Here is a 20912-nt window from a genome sequence, read left to right on the forward strand (position 1 = left end):
TTGCCACCTTTCCCAAAATACAGCAAGTCTTTCAAACACACACGATACAACTGGGATTTTTTTTTTTTCTTTTTGCCTCCCCCGGGGCTGGGACTACAGATGTGTGCCACCATGCCCAGCTAAAACTGGGATTCTTAATACAGGAGATAAAGTCCTAGAAACTTTACGCAAAAGTTTTCTTTGACATGAATATATACTTGGATAGAAGATTCTCAAGTGTTTTGAAACCATGAAGAATTAGGAGTCACCAATAATCTCATAAAATTAGGATTAAAATTATTTGCTTGTTGAAGAATCTATCAGCAAGCAACAGGGGGCTCCATCTAGGATGTCTATTGCTGATTGTTATATATGTAGCCCCAATCCAGTCAATATTTTATATTTTTCTTCTACAGAGATTATTTAGTAATAATCTTTAACTCAAAAGTACAGCATTCAGCAAGGATAAAAAGTACTGCTTGTGCAAGCTATAAACTCCGTACAAGTCCACACATGAAAATATCCACTTGGAAAATTAAATAATTTCTCCCAATGAAGTTAACTATTATCATTCAGTGTTCATATAATCCAAATGACAGATCACCTTTTCTTTAAGATTTAAATATGAAATGGTTCTATCCCTCATTTCACATCCTTTTTGTTTCTCCAGAACTTCTAGGGATTGTGGTGGGGAAGGAGAGGGGGATGCCTTCTTGTCCCTCCTGTCTCTGCCACTGAAGTTCTCTTCCTTTCCTCCCTTCCTCCCTACTTCCCTCCCTTCCTCCCTACTTCCCTCCTTCCTTTCTCCCTCCCTCCTTTCTTTTTCTTCCTTCCTTTCCTTCCCTTCCCTCCCTCCCTCCATCTCTTTTCTGGCCTGGCCTGGCCTTGGCCTGGCCTTGCCTTTCCCTTTCCCTTTCCCTTTCCCTTTCCCTTTCCCTTTCCCTTTCCGTTCTCCTCCCCTTTCTTTCTTTCTTTTCTCTCTCTGTCTGTCTCCTTTCTTATCTACATTAGGCAACTAAACTTGAATTAAGACAGTTTATTTTCCAAAAACATTGCCCCAATTCACGGCAGGCCGCAATGAAGCTGCTTGCTGGGCAGTGCATCCTATCATCACGACCCTCCAGGTTGTGGGGCTCGGGTTCACGGTCACCCTGCTCCTACAGGCCCTGCCACCGCCCTGCTTCTCAGCACCAGCACCTGGTCCCTCTTTCCTCCTCTTAGCTTTCTGTGATGAACAAGTTGCCTTATATTTACTGAAACTGTCATTTTACATGCCCTGTGGGGAGGGTGTGGTGTCTCATTTCTTTATGCTCAAAGCTCTTTGCAAGTTATTTTCCTAAATTTAAGGAGTGTGTGTCTTGAAGAGAACCCGTGGTGCTGAGGAAACTATTAAAATAATAGCTTTCTTTTTCTATCATGCTACACTTAGTCTTCCTTTTCTGCAAGTAGGAAGCTCTTACTTATTCTCTCCTGATGAGTACCCAGCTGAGCTGTCTGGATGGTTTAAGTATGTCCTTGGTTGTGTTTGATGCTTGTTTTGAGATCTCAATGGCCTTTTGCTGTTAATTCCCAGTTTTCAAAATTGATGTTTCTTTCTTAGAAATAGAGTTGATTTTACAATCTGGGTTAAGGCTTATATTTATCTCATCTTTATACTTATTAAGCCTTAATTTCTGTCTTTGTTATCATGATCATAAAAGTAAAGGACTATCTGGGCAGGGTAATCCATGCCTGTAATCTCCTCATTCCTAGGCTGAGGTGGGAGGATTGCACAAGTTTGAGGCCAATGTGGGCTACATAGTCAGTTCTGGGCCAGTCTAAACTAAGTAGGGAGATCCTATCTCCAAAGCACAACACAACACAACAAAACAAAACAAAAACAAGAAGAGGAAGAGGAAGGAGAAGGAGGAGGAGGAGGAGGTCAAAAAGTAATCCAGCTGTTTGGTTTTCTAAGCCAACCTTTACACCTAAGATGCTTTATTTTCAATTAGGAGAAAGCAACAAATAAACACTAACTCCTTCAGTTTCCTTTTCTTATACTTTATCAAAACTCAATTCACAATAAACTCTCCTTTAAAACTCAAAATATTTAAAATAAATTTTAGTTTTATTAAAGGACTAAATCTTTTATTCTCTGTTTAAAAATACCTTTTGAACAAAGCCTAGTGAACACATTTCACACTAAATCATATGGTATCCTGCACACACCAGCAGCTAGTGATGTTTGTAGCTTTTCAAGAGGGTGAGATTTCAAGTAAGGTGGTGTAGGAGGCCCTTTTGGAGGAACAGAGACACTGAAGGTGTAAGTAGCAATGAGTTAATTAGCCATTGGAGGCACATCTGCAACCCCAGCACTCTGGAGGCTGAGGCAGGAGGTTCTCAAGTTCAAGGCCAATCTGAGCTATACAATGAGTTTGAGGGTTCGAGGCCAGTCTGCCTCGAAGAAGAAGAAGAAGAAGAAGAAGAAGAAGAAGAAGAAGAAGAAGAAGAAGAAGAAGAAGAAGAAGAAGAAGAAGAAGAAGAGGAAGAGGAAGAGGAGGAGGAGGAGGAGGAAGAAGAAACCACTGTTAGAGCTTTTCATGTAATACAATGCTTGCTTTCTTGCTCTAGGAATGGTAATGAGAACACAAATGAAGGAGATGGGGCTGGAAGACACTGTCGAGATTAAGAAGGTAGATTATACAAGAGAGGATGAGTATCACACTTAGAACCACTGGAGAAGAGCTTGTGAGCTACAGAATGACAAAGGCAGTCACAGCTGAAGATTTTATAGTGTCTGTACTCAGAATACCTGAGAGATTATTTGGAGAGTAATTATCACTAATTGCTCCAGGAGGGGTAGAGGAAATGGAAGACAGATTGCTAAAGCTCTGTAATATTCGGGGTCAGTTGATATTTACACTTTCATTTCAGACAGTGCATCAAGTCTGACTGATTCCCTAGGAAAACACGTCCTCTAAGGGAGAGTTTCCAATTAGCATCTGTTTCACTTAGGCTATGTAAATGGCAAAGACCATTCAGGGAATCTGTTGTGTCCTAAATTATTTGGAAAGCTGTCTATATTAACCAAATGAATTTGTAGAGCTAGGCTTTGGGGTTCACAAACTTTTTTTTTTTTTTAACAAGCTAGCAAGTACAATGTTCCTACTTGTTCTTTGAAAACTCTATTTTTAAAACTTTTTGTGTCTAACAACTTTTCCCCCTTCAAAACCTTGTGTATAGAACAATCACTGATAGCTTGTAATGAATCATTTCCAGCTTTGTTCTCATCTTTTGTTTTTATTAAATTATTTTATTGGTACATTGTAGATATGCAACACAATTACATTTCTCATTGGGAGTTGTACCTTTACATGATGCATCTTGGTTCTTATTTTTTCCCCATTCCTAGCCCTCCCTTCATGCCCTCCACCCTTCTCTATTTACAAAGACTTTATTTCCATTTTTTCCATTTCTCATCATTTTTCCTTTCCTTTCTTTCCTTTCCCCTACCTCTCCCACTACCCCTACCCCTTTGGACCTTTTCTTCCTATTTTGCATTATCGATTATTCATTCTAATCTTTGGTACATTTTAGGTATACAATATAATGACATTCATCATTGGAAATTTGCACCTTTACATAGTCTCTCTTGGTTTTTATTTTTCACACTTCCCCAGCCCTCCCTTCAATCCCTCCATTCCTCCCTATTTACAAAGATTTTGTTTCTATTTTTCCATTTTCTCATATTGATCCCATTCCCTTCTATCCTTTCCCCTAGCCCTCCCACTTCCTTCCCCTTTGCCCCTTTTCTTCCTATTTCAGATGATCTATTATACCTTTTAGTCCTTCAGTTTCTCATACCAGAGAAACTATTTGGTATTTATACATGTGTGTCCTATTTATTTCACTTAAGAGTATCACCTCAATGTGCATCCACTTAGCTATAAATGTCTCTAATTTCTCATTTTTTATGGCTGAGTAGTACTCTATTTTATAAAAAAAACACATTTTCTTTATCCAGTCTCCAGTTGATGAACATTTGGGCTGTTTCCAAGTTTTAGCTATTACAAACTGTGCTGCTATGAACATGGATGCACATATATCACTGTGGTATGATTCTTTTAATTCTTTGGGGAAGATACCCAGCAGGGGAATAGCTGGGTCAAATGGCACTTCCAGTCCATGTTCCTTGAGGTATCTCCATACTGATTTCCACAGTGCTTGCACCAGTCTACACTCCCACCAGCAGTGGAGCAGGGTTCCTCTTTCCCCACAGCCCTGCCAGCATTTGTTATTGGTGCATTTAATGACAGCAGCCATTCTTTCTGGAGTGAAGTGGAATCTCAGCATTGTTTTCATTTGCATCTCTCAAATGACCAGTGATGTTGAACATTTTTTCATGTATTTATTTGCTATTTCTACTTCTTTGTCTGATAAATATCTGTTCATTTCAGATGTCCATTTTCGGATTGGGTCTTTAAATTTGGGAGGTCTGATCTTTTTAAGTTCTTTATAGATTCGAGATAATAGACCTTTGTCTGAGGAAAAGCAGGTGAAGATTTTTTCCCACATTGTGGGTTGTCTCTTCACACTGCTGGTGGTTTCTCTTGCTGTGCAGAAGCCTTTTAATAAGGAGAGATCCCATTTGTTGATTGTTTGTGCTAGTTCATGGGCAACTGAGGTTTTGTTCATAAAATCTTTTCCTACACCAATGTCTTCAAGGGTTCCGCCTAACCTCTGTTCCAACTGGTTCAGAGTTTCTATTTTAATATTTAGATCTTTAATCCATTTTGATTTTAGTTTACTGTATGGTGAGAGATATAGACCTAGTTTGAATCTTTGGCAAGCTGAAATCCAATTTTTCTAGCACCATTTATTAAAGAGGCTATCTTTCCTCCAGTGAAGGTGTCAGTCTCCTTTGTCAAAGAGTAGGTGGCTGAGTGTATCTGGAATTGTGTCTGCATCTTCTAATCTGTTCCACTGGTCCGCAGGTCTGTTTCTTTTCCAGTACCATGCTGTTTTTATCACAGTAGCTTTGTAGTATAGTTGCAGGTTGGGGATTGTCATACCCCCTGCCATGTCTCTGTTACCTAGAATTGCTTTTGCTATTCTGGGTCTCTTCTTGTTCCAAATGAATTTTTGGATTGTTTTCTCAAGGTCCATAAAGTATGGTGCTGGGATCTCAATTGGAATTGCATTAAATCTATAGAGCAGTTTTGGAAGTATGGCCATTTTCACTATATTAATCCTTCCTACCCAGGAGCAGGGGATGTCTGTCCACTTTCTGATGTCATCTTCAATCTCTCTTTTCAGAGTGCCATAGTTTTCAGAGAAGAGGTCTTTGATTTCTTTCGTTAGGATGATTCCTAGGTATTTCAGTTTTTTGGATGCTATTGTGAAAGGAATTATTTGCCCTATTTCTCTCTCAGTGAGTCTGTCATTCGTGTAGAGGAAAGCTATTGATTTTTGTGTGTTGACCTTGTAACCATCTACTTGACTGAATTTGGTTATTAAGTCTAGAAGACTTTTGGTGGAGTTCTTGGGGTCTTCTATATAGAGTATCATGTCATCTGCAAATAATGACAATTTGACTTCTTCATTACCTATCTTTTTTCCTTTTATTTCTTTCTCTTGTCTAATTGCTGTGGCTAATGTTTCCAGAACTATATTGAAGAAGAGTGGTGATAGTGAACATCCTTGTCTTGTTCCTGATTTTAGTGTGAAGGATTTCAGTTTTTGACCGTTCGGTATGATACTGGCTGTTGGTTTCTCATAGATGGTTTTCATCAGTTTGAGCTAGAGACCATCTATTCCAATATTTTTGTAGGGTTTTTATCATAAATGCATGTTGGATTTTGTCAAATGCTTTTTCTGCATCTATGGAGATAATCCTATGGTTTTTGTCCTGGCTCTATTGATATAGTGTATTACATTGATTGATTTTCATATATTGAACCATCCCTGCATCCCTGGGATGAATCCCACTTGATCAGGGTGTATGATCTTCTTGATGATCTTCTGCATTCTGTTTGCCATTATCTTATTAAGGATTTTTGCATCTATGTTCATTAGTGAGATTGGCCTATAGTTCTCCTTTTCCGTTGAGTCTTTCTCTGCTTTGGGGATCAAGGTGATGCTTGCTTCCAGGAATGAATTTGGGAGTATTGCTTCCCTTTCAATTTCATTAAAGAGTTTCAACAGTAGTGGCAGCAGTTCCTCTCTAAATGTCTTGTAGAATTCAGCAGTGAAGCCATCAGGGCCCAGGCTTTTCTTAGTTGATAAGTTTTTAATTACATTTTCAATTTCATTGGTTGATATTGGGTTGTTCAGAATTTTTAGGTCTTCTTCGTTCAACTCTGGTAATTCATATGTATCTAGGAATCTGTCCATTTCTTCTGTGTTATCCATCTTATTGGCGTATAGGTTCTGGAAATAGGTATTGATGATCCTCTGGATTTCTGCTGGATCTGTTGTCATTTCACCTTTTTCATTCCTAATTGCATGGATTGGGCCTTTTCTTTCCTTTTTCTGACAAGGTTGGCTAAGGGTTTGTCAATTTTGTTGATTCTTTCGAAGAACCAACTCTTGGCTTCATTGATTTTTTTGTATCGCTCTCTTAGTCTCCATTGCATTGATTTCTCCTCTGATCTTTATAATTTCCTCCCTTGTATGAGCTTTGGGGTTGTCCTGTTCTTCTTTTTCTAGAAGCTTGAGGTTCAGCATCAGGTTGTTTAATTGGGCTCATTCTGTTTTCCTAATATGCATATTCAGTGCTATGAATTTCTCTCATAAGACTGCTTTCATTGTGTCCCATAGATTCTAATATGTTGTATTGTCATTGTCATTTAATTGAACGAACTGTCTGATTTCTTCTTTAATTTCCTCTGTGACCCATTGGTTATTCAGAAGTGTGTTGTTCAATTTCCATGTGTTTATGAAATTTTTTGAGTTTCTTTTGCTATGGATCTCCAATTTCATTGCACTATGGTCTGATAATATACAGGGGATAACTTCACTTCCTTTGCACTTACTTAAACATGTTCTATGTGTGAGTATGTGGTCTGTTTTGGAGAATGACCCATGTGCAGCTGAGAAGAATGTGTATTCTGATTTTGTGTGGTGGAAGACTCTGTGAACATCTGTTAAGTTCATTTGTTCAAGAGTTTGATTGAGTTCTAGTATTTCATTACTTATTTTTTGTCTAGTTGATCTATCTATTTGTGACAGTGGGGTGTTGAGGTCCCCCACTACAATTGTATTCATGCATATATGACTTTTCATGTCCGTTAGTATTTGTTTTATATAGTTGGGTGCATTAGTGTTTGGTGCATAGATATTTAAGATTGTCATCTCTTCTTCTTGGATTGTTCCCTTTACAAGGATGTAGTGTCCTTCTTTGTCTCTCTTCATCAGTGTTGGTTTAAAATCTACTTGATCTATAAAGAGGATAGCTACTCCTGCTTTTTTTCGGGTTCCCATCACATGGAGTATTGTTTTCCACCCTTTAACTTTCAGTCTATGAGTTTCCTTTTGAATTAAGTGTGTTTCTTGTATGCAGCATATTGTTGGATTTTGCTTCTTGACCCATTCTGCCAGTCTCTTTCTTTTGATTGGTGAATTGAGACCATTAACATTGATGGTTCTAACTGAAATGTATTGACTTGTCATTGCCATGACTTTTTCTTTTTGTTGGGTTCTCTCCCTTTACATTTAATTTCTTGTCATGCTAGATGGGTTCATTCTGCTTTGCTTCCTGGGGTTGTGATCCTCAATGTCTGTTCCTAGGATGTTGTGTAAAATTCTTTGGAGTGCTGGTTTGGTATTCATGAAGTTCCTAAGGTGCCCTTTGTCATGAAAGTATCTTATTTCTCCATCCATTTTGAAAGCTAGTTTTGCAGGGTGCATCAATGTGGGTTGGAGGCTGTTTTCTTTTAGCGCTTGGAATATGTCACTCCAAGCTCTTCTTGCCTTGATGGTTTGTGTTGAGAAGTCTGCTGTGATTCTTATGGGCTTTCCTTTGTATGTGATTTGTTTCTTTTCTCTAACTGCTTGTAGAACTTTGTTCTTCTGTTGAGTTTCTGGAATCTTAACAATTATATGCCTATGTGTAGATTTTTTTTGATCAAAGCTATTTGGAGTCCTATATGCCTCACTTATCTGTATGTCAAGCTCTTTCCCCCTGCTTGGGAAGTTTTCTGCCATTATTTCTGTGAAGAGATTTTATTATGTCATCTGCACTCTCTCCTGTTTCTTCATTGACTCCAATCAGTCTTATGTTAGCCTTCTTTGCATCATCTAGCAGCTGCTGGATTGATTTCTCATGTTCCCTTATAATTTTGAAGCAATTTTTCTTTTCCTGGTCATTAATTGCAATCTTATCTTCTATATCTGAAATTCTGTCCTCACATTGGCTCATTCTGCTGTGTAGACTTTCAGTGGAGTTTTTCATGTCCTGGAAATCTATTTGCATCTGTTTTATGGATTCTATTTGTTTCCTATGTTGGGGTTCCATCATGTTCCTGAGCTCTTCTCTAGATTTATTAATCATGTCTTGCGCTAGGGGCACAGTTTCTCCTGTTATCTGAGAAATTATTTCTGATTTCATTTTTTCCAGATCCCCTTTTGTTGCCAGTTGAGTGGGTCCAGGTGGTTGAGTATCAGAGTGTTCCATCTCCTTTCCCTTTGGGGTTGCTGTAGGTGATCTGGAAGTCTGGTTTTGAGACTTATTTATGTGTTTTCTCATTTCAACTGGGTCGGGGGCTGTTAGCACCTGCACGGATTACCTCCTCTGAGCTGGGAGAGGTGGGACAGGGTCAGGGAGCAGCGGTAGGGATGGTGACCCAAAAGCCCTTTTCTGTGGTCTGGGAGCAGTGGGAGGGATGGTGGCCAGGAAGCCCCTTCCTCTGGTCCAGGAGCAGTGGGATGGCAGCTCAGCAGCCCCTACCTCTGGGCCAGGAGTGGTGGGAGGGATGGTGGCCTAGAAGCCCCTTCCTCTGGGCCAGGAGTGGTGGGACAGAAGGTGCCCCAAAAGCCATTTCCTCTAGGCTGGGAGCAGCAGGAGGGATGGTGGCCTGGAAGCCCCTTCCTCTGTTCCAGGGGCAGTGGGACGGTGGCTCAGAAACCCCTTCCTCTGGCCCAGGAGCAGCAGGACAGAAGGTGGCCCAAAAGCCCTTTCCTCTGGGCTGGGAGCAGCGGGAGGGATGGTGGCCTGGAAGCCCCTTCCTCTGGACCAGGAGCAGTGGGACAGTGGCTCAGAAGCCCCTACCTCTGGGCCGGGAGCAGCAGGACTCAGTACCATGGTCTGGTGGTCCAGTGTCCTCTGTGTCTTTGTAGTGTGGAACCAGGTGGCTGTACAGAGGAGTGGGTTTAGGGGTCCAGTGGATTGTTGCCAGGGCGCGGGCTGATTCTGCTTGTTCCACGCTACTCGGGACCTTGGTAGGGCGTGGCAGACCTGCCTGTCTGCAGCGGGCTGATTCGGCGTCTTCCGCGCGACTCGGGACTTCTCGTTCTCATCTTAAACAGTGCCATTCAAACCTTTTTTTTTTCTTTTGGTACTGAGGATTGGACTCGGGACCTTGTGCTTGCAAGGCAGGCACTGGAACCACTGAACTAAATCCCTGGCCCATCAAATCCATAGTTTATAAAACCATTTTTGCACCAATCATTCCTCAGCTTGTGTTTCTAGCTCTCACTTCTTCCCCGAATTCCAGACATGTACATGCAGTCTCTTGTACATCTCCACTGGGATAACTCAGAGGCATTTCAAACAGGCTTAAAATAGAGCTCGTGGGCCAGGGATTTAGCTCAGTGTTTCCACTGCCTGCCTCTCAAGCGCAAGGATCTGAGTTCAATCCCTGGTACCAAAAGAAAAAGAAACAACCCCAAAACAATATGGAGCTCGTAATTGCCTGTTTCCTCTTTCAACCTAGCACCATCTCACTTTTCCCTCTCAGTTGATGATGCTGGGATCCACTTGTTTGCTCAAATAAAAATCTGGGAGTCATCCCCGGTTCTCCTCTTTCTCTCATCCTTGACATTGAATAAGTTACATCACTAGTAAGTTAGCTTAACTTTATCTAAAAATCTTTGTGTCTCTCTCCACTTTTCTCCACCTCCCTGGCTACTATCCTGTATTATTATTTTTCTTTTTGGGGGAGGTATCGGGGACTGAACTCAGGACCTTGCGCTTAACATCTCACCTTTACCTACAAACCAGCTAGTGTCATTGCTGTGAAATTCTCTTTCCGACTTACGATAAGAGTCTGTGAGCTCCTACACCAATTTACACTGGCTTTCACACTGGTCATTCTTTCCTTTTCACAAGATGCTATAGCCATCTTTATTATTATTTCTCTCCAGCATATCCAAGACAACATCTGGCATGTTTTATATTCTCAATAAATGATTATCAAATAAATACAAAAGGAAGAAAATTTTCTCCATAAGATCACGATAGAAGCATTTCTTTAATAATTCTTCGTGTTTTGAACACTGTAACTAGAAATAAAAGCTGTAGTAGACATACACTCCTTATGGTTCTCCACATTAGAAGTTAGGCTGAATCATGGAGCTGGGGGTGGGGCTGAGGAGAAGTCTCTATTCCTGCACTTTTTCTGAAGAGATGATTGCAATAATTTAAAAATAGATGCCTATGGATTTTCTTATAGTTGTATTTTTATTTCCTTAGCCAACATTTTGCTTTAATTATAACTTTTTGGTTTTTTGTACCAGGGATCGAACTCAGATCCTTGCACTTTCGAGGCAGGCGGCGGAACCACTGAGCTAAATCCCTGACCCTTTAATTATAACCTTAATGAAACTGTACAAAGTGTTTTTAAAATATTACTGAATTTTTAAAATTAGAGATAAATGTACATTTTTTTTCCCCTGTACAGGGATCGAACTCAGGCCCTTGCACTTGCCAGGCAGGTGCAGCACCACTGAGCTACATCCCTGGTCTCAGAGATAAGTGTTTCTAAAATCAGGAAATACTAGGAAAGATTAAAATACCCCAAATTTCATATTATTATTTTTTTCAGCTCTGGGGATTCAACCCAGCATGCTAGGCAAGTGCTCTTGCCACATTCCTGCACCATAGTAAGAATTTTGAATTAACTAAATCAATCTAACAAAAACTTAGATTGATTTAATAGAAAGTATGAATTTATTTTTAAAGCCCGTCCTTTTTCTTCAAGACAGGGATTTCCCCAATTGATAATACAGGTAAATACGCTGAGTCCATGCTGTCCATAACAACTTTAGAAAGAAGATATCAGAATGCAGTAGGTGCACTTTGTTATTACTGTTGTATGTTTGGTTGAGAAGTCTGGAATTTAGGAATAGCAAGAAGTTTCTCTCAGAATTGTAACATTAGAGGATCAAAGGAACCGTACCAGAATAATCAAAATCTACTCCCTCTGTCTCCAAGGTGTGCACCGAATTATTGAGCTAAGGTAGAATTATATTTAAATCCATATTTGTTGAGGGTTCTTGGAAAAAGAGATTGTAATGAGCTCATTTTAAGAGCATTTACTGTTCATAAATGTTTCCTGATATTTATGCCATATTGTTCACACCACAATTTAAGCTTATTTCATCTCACTCCTGTTTGATTTCTCATAATGCCTTCAATTTTGTACTTCTCATTAATTTTTCATATACAAAAATCCTGTCTCTATTACAAAATAATCTATAAGATTTGTTTCACATTGTTTCAATTCTTCCTAGATTTCATACTCTGAGATTCTTCGACTTGCTGATGAACATATTTAGCACATTTAGAACTTTTGCAAGAGCATAGCAGCAAAAACACTTAAGAATATCAGATTTTAGCCAGGTGTGGTGGTTAATGCCTATAATCCCAGCACTCTGGAAGGCCGAGGCAGGAGGAATTCACGTTCAAGTCCAGACTGGACAAGTTAGCCACTTAGACACTGTCTCAAAATAAAAATTTTAAAAAGGACAGGGTATATAGCTCAGTGTGAAGTTCCCACCTTAAACACACACACACACACACACACACACACACACACACAGACGTATTAAATTTTATTTCACTCTCCCCTCCCCCAGTGCTGGAGGTTATTCCAGTTTGGATTTTGAGGCTTGACAATTGCATACAGTGTGGAAAGACTTCTAAGATTTCTCAATTCTCAATAACATTTTTTTCCCCAAATAGAAAGGTTAAGACTGAATTCTCATCTCTCATGCTTTGCATTGCCACTTCTCTAAGCAGAGTAGTATAGAAATACTCCTCAAATACCTAGTCAAATGATGATGAAGATCATAATGTGAGAATCTGTTTTGAGTAGAGAAACAATGAGCTGGTGAGTAAAGTACACATGGAATCTATGCGATAGGATACAAACACAACACTAATACTAATGGTAAGGCAAACATCACTGAGTTCTTGCTATGTATCAAAGACTTTTCTGAGTTGCTTTACACATAGTAATTTAGTTATGCTTCATGACAACCTTAAAGAGTCAATACTATTGTTTTCCCATTCTACAAAATAGGAAAGCAGTTGCATAGAAATTTGTAACTTGTCCAAGTTGGTATGTCGCAATGCTGGTGTGCAAATCCAAGCACCTAACCACTAAACTGCAGCTTTTATGGTGAGAGGAAGGGAACTTTAATATTTAATAGAAATGCCCAGGAAATGGCACATTGTAGTTCTGGTTTCAGTTCTCACTACAAGAAGAAGTGACTATTGCTTGCCACAGCAGACAGAAAACCACCGTTTCCCAGAGGAAACGAAACGCAGCTGCCGAGGAGAAGGCACACACAGGCATAGCAAAACCTCGGTCACCATTTGAGGGGTATGCTGGAGGGAAGCAGAACTTTATGAATTCAATCTATAAAGATGAACTTTGAGCCAGCAATGGTGTAAGCAGTGACCTAAACCTGGAAATGAGCACCCTGCAGAAGGAATAGTCATTTAGCTGAAAGCTGGCATCTGAGTCTGTGATCACTGGGTCCACACAGAGGCACATCAGATGGGACAGACACATTTCCATATCCCATTGCCACGCAGATAAAGCATTATGACTAATTGTTAGCTACTAGAACACACTGTTGGACTTTTATCTAGAGAGATAAGGATATACCACCCTATTTTGAGAAGGGTCTTACTGAATTGCCCAAGCTAGCCTTGAACTTGCAACTCTGATGCTTCAGCCTCCCAAGTAGCTGGGATACAGGAAGGGCATAAAATTGTTATTCTAGAGTGTGGATGTAGTCATTCATAGTAATTATTTCATCATCTTCAGAAAGTTCCAAGTCAAATTATGTATTGCTAAATATGAATTCTTGGAAGAGGAGGGTACGGATATCCTGTGACTCTAGAACACTTACAGTATTTGTAAGATTTAGGTGTTTTATGCTGCAAATTCATATATATGTTAGCATCTTTACCTGATGTCATATTAAAAATGGAAGTGCCAATAATTTTCTCAGCTATTAAGTACACATTTTTTCCAATTAATAAACACATGTACCTAGGGGCTGGGTTGTAGCTTGGAGGTAGAGGCTTGTTTAGTATGTTCGAGGCTCTGGGTTCCATCCCAAGGACTGCAAAAACAAAACAAAACAAAACAAAACAAACCAGAAAAGTGACAATAAACAAATGTATCTATAGCTATACCTGTGCTTGCATACTTATCCCTAAAAATCATTGGCTTCTTTTAGTCCAATAACCTCAATTGACTGTCAAAAATTTCCCATGATTCTGTACTACCATACTGAGTGGATATTATTCTCCAACTTTCCATTTTTTCCATGCAGACACAAAATTATATCATGTCTTTTCTCACCCCCATGCTTGTTGTTCTTGTTGCTTCTGCCTGGAATGTCCTTCTTACTTTTCTAGATTAATTCAAATGTAGTTAGTTAATCTTCAAGGCCTAAATCCAGGGCAATCTTCAGTTGACATTCTCAGCCCGACCATCTCTGCTTCTTGGCACTTCCTGCTCACGCCACTTTGCCGGTCAGTCACATGCTCCCTTGTACATTGCTGAGTTTTATGTGTGTATGCCTTGTCTGACACATAATTCGATTCTTTGGGGAGCTAGGACTGACTCAAACTTTCTGTCCTTGGACAGCTTCTAGGATAATGTCAGACATATAGCTGACTCTCAAAGCACAATTGTTTGCAAAAAACTGAAGTGAAAGCACTTAATTGTTTTACTTCAGACTTGCTGACGTCAATCACTATATGATTTTTGAGGTCCCCACCCCAGTCTCCAGAAGGACCTGTGGGACACTCTGTATACCAGAGTCTGTATACCAAAGTCTGGCTTCCTTCCAATCCACTGCATGTTCAGTGAGAGCAAGCAAGGCTGTCCTCTTGTCTCCGTGTGCTTTTCAATCTGGGCAACTTATGCATCTCTACTATTGGACAAATAAAGAATACTTTCACTGAAAGGGAAATGGAAGAGAAAAGTGCTATTATTGTGGAAGCACACAACTGAGTTTAAACATATTTTGATGTTAGTTCTTTAACTGAATTTTCTCCTAAGGAGTTGATGTTTATGTCAGTTTAAGTCTTCCATGTCTAGAATTGGTATATTCAGCTTTATTGGCACTGGCATGTGGGCAAGCAGCTGTTAAACAGACTAATGAGAAATGATGTACATAAGATATGTTGCCTAATGACTTAAACCCAATAATCATGCAGCATAATGGTGTGTCTCAACCTCATTCATCCTAATTCATCTTGACACTTGTGGATTCATCAAGGTCAAGTTATCTAAACCATTAACTTAGTTCTTTCAGTCTCAGCTACCCCTTGGAATGGTGACTTCGGTAACAGAGTAACACTGGCAGCTGACGTTTAGCAAGTATTGTATATATGCCCATAATGATCTCAATTAATCCTCACAATCTCTAAGCCTGTGAAGACCATATTATAATTCCCTTTCTGAGAGATGAGGAGACTGAGGGTTAGTGAGGTCCAGGTGCTCAGTCAAGTGTGCTCAACAAGTGTGAAGCCGTGAAGCCAGACCCAGTACTTTTTTGCTCCTCAAGGCAGGCCAATCTATTACTCCTTTTTTTTTTTTTGTAGTGGGGATTGAATTCAGGACCTTATGCTTGTCAGGCAGGGGCTGTGCCGCTGAGCTACATCCCCGGCCAATCTATTACTCTTATTGAAATTTATTTTATTTATTGAGATGGGATCTTACCGCATTGCACAGGCTGGCCTCAAACTCTGGGGCTTAAGTGATCCTCCAGCCTTAGCCTCCCGAGTTACAGGTTATTATGTCCAACTCTAACTTCTCTTAATTGTTGGGATTTTACCTCTGCAAACTTTGGGGTGTCACAGTCCAGTTTGCAAATATACCTTTGGTGGTTTTCTGGATTTTGTTGTTTCTTTTCTTAGCTTTCAGTTTTCTGAGTGAATTTTGAGAGACTCTTCTTAAATACTCAATCACACACTCCCCTAGTTATCTTTCTGTGGGCATTTCTTGGTTCTTTATGGGTTTCTTAAAAATAATTAAGCTGAAAATAGATTCTACACAGAGATACAATCTATCTTTGTACAGGGATAGGGTGACTCCTAAAACCATTTCTCATGGGCCCAGCATTAAGTTGGCCTTTCCGCACTAAATTCAAGAATACACAGTGACCAGTGTCCTTAGAGAGCAATGACTGCACAACCTAGGCTAACATGGGTTCTCTCTAACCATATCTGAAATGAAGAGAATGAAAGCAAATGAGTAGTGTTTTTTTTGGTTTTTTGGTTTTTGAGAGAGGGTCTCACTCTGTAGTTCAGGCTGGCCTTGCACTCACTATATAGCTCAGGCTGACCTTGAACTCACAGCAATCCTCCTGCCTCGGGCTCCTGAGTGCTGAGATTACAAGCATACACCACCACACACAGCTCAAATGGGTAGTTTCTAATGCTCTTTTCTGAGCCCTACTTAGTCCTTCACTACCCTATGGTCTGTATGTCTAACTGGATCCATGAGTTCCTAGCTCTAAGGTAGGACAGCATTTGTCCAGTTATGCAAGTCAGAAACTCAGGATCTGTCCTTGATTTCTGTCCTGCATCCCTCTGCCTTCTGTTTATGACATCATCTTCTAAATGTCTCTGGACTCAGCCTTCTCCACTGTGACTATTATAAGGTAGGTTATCGTCTCTTACCTGCATTATCTGCAGTAGCTTCTGGGTAGTCCCCAATATCTCCTTGTTCTTTCCTCCCTTCCACAATTCCAAGTATAAACACAAATCTGATTATGTTACCTTTCCCTCTGGCATAAAGTGTTCAGTGGTTTCCCTTTGGCCTTAAGATAAAACCAAGATTCCTTAACTGGTGTCAGAGAACTCACTTTGCCCTGTGGGATTCCTACCCCATCTTGCAGGAATAGCTCCCTTTGTTCTCTCTGCCGGCTTCCTCCAGGCCTTCCTACTTTTCCCTCTGTGTGCCCTGCTTTCCCTTGAGCATGCATTCTCTGGCACAAGCTTCCTGCACCTTTTACTAAAAAAGAATCCTTCAGAAGTCAGCTGCATTGAGGAATCCTCTTCCCTGACAGCTGTGAGTATGTCAAATCCTCTACTGCACTTCTTGCCTATCATTGATTCATTCATTCATTCAACAATCATTCAAATAACTCAACAAATACCCATTGAGTAACTCCTCCAGGCCAGGCTCTGGGCCAAGCACTGCAGATAAAATCATGAACAAAGTATGTGTGATTCCTGATCTCATTGTCTAAAATAGAATCAGAGTACTAGTCTGGAGCTTTTCACAAGATTTACTGTAGGCACAACTTGACACTTATTTTAATGGTTATTAAACTTAGATCTGTTTGCCATATAGACTTTAAGCTCCATGAACATAAGGGTTTTCCTCTACTGTTTTATTTCTAGAACCCAGCACTTTAACTGTTAGATAATGGACAATAAGTTTTGGTTAAATGGATTTCAGGTATTTAAACCTAAATGCCCCTTTAAATTTATCAAGTATGCATAAATGAATTAGGTCTTAAAACATTTATTTATCTCTTAGTCTTGTGATTTTATGAATCATATTTTAGGGTCACATTTTTATTAATTTTTTCAAGAGTATATATTTATTGCTCAGCGATTAATGCTAACTCATTCCTCTCTGTAATTTTTTGTTATTAAGTGATATCTACTTTGAGAACAAAATCTATTTCCTGAAGAGTTTGGACTATTTATTAATCATATTGCCTTTTCTATTTTTAGGCCTTATTTAGTTTGTTTTTTTGTTAATTGGTATGTTTTAGATATACATGATGATAGCATTCATCATAGGGCGTTTGTAACTGTACATGATATATCTTGCTTCTTCCTTTCTTTCCAATCCCCTCCCTATTTAAAGTTTCTTACATCTAAATATTATTCTGGAATAATAGTTATTTTAAATTATTGTTAAAATTAACAATAACATTTCTCATTAAATTGCTTTGGCATGCTTGTCCAAAATAAACTGACCATAGATGTATGAGTTTATTCCTGGTTTCTGAGTTCTATTCCATTTACCTACATGTCTATTCTTATGCAAGTGCCACACTGTTTTTATTACTGTAGTTTGTAGTAAATTTTGAAATATGATTCTTCACCTGCAAAGTACAAAGAACTCTAAAGGTGAAGCAAATGCAGTGATGGTGCATACTTCTAAGTTTGCTTTGCTTATAATATGAGCCCAAACCAATACTTCAATAAATTCTCCTTTCTCACAGAAAGCATAGCCACTCCCCAGCCTCCTTGGCTTCCTATCTGGTTGTTTGATCTCTTTCTTTCCCACCCACTCCTGCCTCTGTGATGCCATCTGCTACAAGGTCCTCATCAGAGCCAAGCTGTAACAGCACTGTGCCCTTGAACCTCTAGAACTGTGAACTAAATAAACTTTGTATAGTGAAAAAAATATTATTCTCAATCCCTCAGTGACTAAAATTCTAAAATGGACTTTAAAATCGTTTTCAAAATCTGAATTTATGACATCCTAGTTACTCCCTTCCCCATCTCCTTGACAAAACAGCATTTTTCAATTTGTGTCCAAAGAGTTCTATGGCCAAATCCTACCAGAAAGTAATGGCTTAAACACAGCAAAACACATTTCTTGCTGCTGCATTTTTTTCTAGAGCCTTTTATCCTGCCCTTTCATACTGTGACTTCCCAAGAGTGGAGGGACATTGCCCAACCACAGGAGCACCCTTTGCAAACACAAGGGATAGCGGGACTCTTCTCCAAGGTCCCTTGCCCAAGTGCTTTGAGGAGCATTCTCTGAAATCAGCCTGACTCATGGTGTAGGTGTGAGATCAAATCTCTATAAGTCACTGTTTTGGATCTTGTTAAAAAAGAATGTTTCTGGCCAGGTGTGATGGTATGCACCTTAATTCCAGCACCCTGGAAGGCTAAGGAAGGAGGATCACGAGTTTGAAGCCAGCATAGGCTACATAGTGAGTTTGAAGCCAGTGAGACTTTGTAAGAACATTTTCTGTTTTCTTTGGAGCTCAACAGACTCCTGAAATGCAGCTCAGCAAATGGCTATTGGACATGTACTCTGTGACCATCTGGTGCTGCCCGTTCTCTGAACCACGGAACAGTGGCATAATCCTTCCTCCAGAGGCATGGGGAAGAGAGCGGGATGTGCTCTTGTTATCCTCCCAGGCTCCTGCAGTGCTGACTTGGTTCACCCTCAAATGGTAGAAAAATGATTCCCCACAAGAAGACCATGATGCTCAGGATCACAATTAGGCAGGGGAGCTAGGAAACCAAGACTTTTCCTCTTCAAAGACCTGTGTCCTTTTCCCTCATGTATCATTCATTCCTGACTTGCCATAGATAGCCTTATGTGAGAAATTCACTAAAAATAATGTAGACAAATACGGGTAAATTTCTACAAAATAATCAGTACTTTTTTGCTGTTTCTGAAATGTGGTATTCCTTTTCTTCTCCAACTTGTGTTTTCATCCAGTAATTATCTTGGGGAGTATGCTTTGGAAAACAGAGAACCCTCTGCCTTTGGCTGCTCTATTTTCTTGAAGTTGTGAAATTTACATTAATGCAGAAGTAGAACTACTGCTCAGCAGAAATTCATACCTTGTGCTTGTGGTTTATTTATATTGGTGGCAGATGTGATTCCCTTCACAAAGTTCTTAGAACTGGAAGGAAATTAGAGATTGTCATAAGATTACATTCATGCCTAGCCAGGGAACATGAACCCCAGAAAGAGTTAATAACTTATTAGCCCAGAGTCACACCAGATATAATAAAACCACAACTCCTGTTTATTGGGAATCTACCAGATAATTCAGGATTTATAGTGTACTTTATGCAACGTTCTTATTTTCTTATATCTGAGACTCAGGCAGGTCAAGTGATTTATCAAAGGCCACATAGCTTGGAGGTGGTAGATCCAGGGTTCAAATACAATCCAACCCCACAGCTTAGGTTCTTTCCAGCATGCCATTCTCTGTATCCAGAATGTGGGCTTATACATAATTAGTAATTCAGTCTCATCCTCCTCCGTCTCAAATTAGATAAAAAAGTGTTGAAATTACATTTTTTTTTTTTTTTTAGACAACGTCTTGCTGTGTAGTCTAGGTTGGCTTCAAACTCATGACATCCTCTTGCCTCAGCCTCCGTAGTGCTGGGATTACAGACTTGCACCACCAGGTCTGGCTGAAATTACATTTTTAAGAGATATGATTGAAGAAACAGGGCCTGGAATTTTAAAACAGACTGGAGGTCATAGATCCAAAGTGAAGGGTATTTTCTGAAAGTAGTCATCATCAGAAGATAGATTTCAGTTATTGTGTTACAACATGAAACTGTTTGAGAATCTCTCTCTCTCCAATTACTTTTACGAACCAAAGTATGATCTATTGAACAATTTCACTAGTGGGCAAACTTCTTCCTTTGAGAACAAATCTAATTTTTCCATCATTTGGAATCTAGACTGGAGAATGAGTGATTGGGTGGTAGTGGTCAATGTTATGTCATGAGACTGGTTTTCCTGAGTGAGTGATCCACAGACTCAGCAGGTCTGCTTTAGAGTCAAGTTTGGTTCTTTGAATCAACACTGGCATCGGTGGAACTTGAGACTCTCAGATTTACATGGGTTCTGAGAGAGTTCTAGACCCAGCTTCTGAGTGTTAAATGAAGGTAAGATCATTAAGTAGCTACACAGGAAGAAGTAACTTCTGTATTATTCTTTATCTTGAGTGACTATGAGATTATCAAGAGACAGAAAGGGAGAAGGAGAGAGAGAGGAGAAGGAGATGAAAAAAGGAATTAAGATGTGTTATGTACATGTACCAACTCCCCATGAGGAATGATAACATTATTACTGCAAATGTAATACTAAAAAAAAGATAATATATAAAGTCATTTAGTTATTTTGCATAGCATAATTAGTTCCTTATTTTAAAATCATACCTATATTTGAACTCCTGGTGAAATCCTTCTTGTTTCATGACAACACGCTGCCAGAAAGACTTTGAACCATTATAATATTTATTCTGCTCTATTATTTTAGAATCTAAAGGATTCCATTATCTATCTACCTATGAATGTTTACATACAAATATATATATTTGTGCCGCTTGAGATAGAACCCAGTGCACTGTGCGTGCTAGGCAAATGTTCTACCATTGAGCTACATCCCCAGCCCTACATTATATTTTCTTTTTTTGGTACCGGGGATCTAACTCGGGACCTTACACTTGCGAGGCAGGTGGTGGAACCACTGAGCTAAATCCCCAGCCCCCTACATTATGTTTTCATTTTACCTTTTATGGTATTTGCTTATCTTCCTGGAAGACTATTTTTTATTTTTAAATTTGTTATGTTTTCAAAATTTCAATTGACATATAGTAATTATACTATGTATTTATGGGGTAGAATATAATATTTGACTGTAGTATTTTTAAGGGAAAAAAGATTCCATTTAAAAAATTCTTCTGTTCTGTCTCTTTCTCTC

The sequence above is a fragment of the Heterocephalus glaber genome, unplaced genomic scaffold (genome assembly GCF_053883595.1).
Source record: "Heterocephalus glaber isolate CG9 unplaced genomic scaffold, H.glaber_assembly_v1.0 deba00001538, whole genome shotgun sequence".
Lineage (NCBI taxonomy): Eukaryota > Metazoa > Chordata > Mammalia > Rodentia > Bathyergidae > Heterocephalus > Heterocephalus glaber.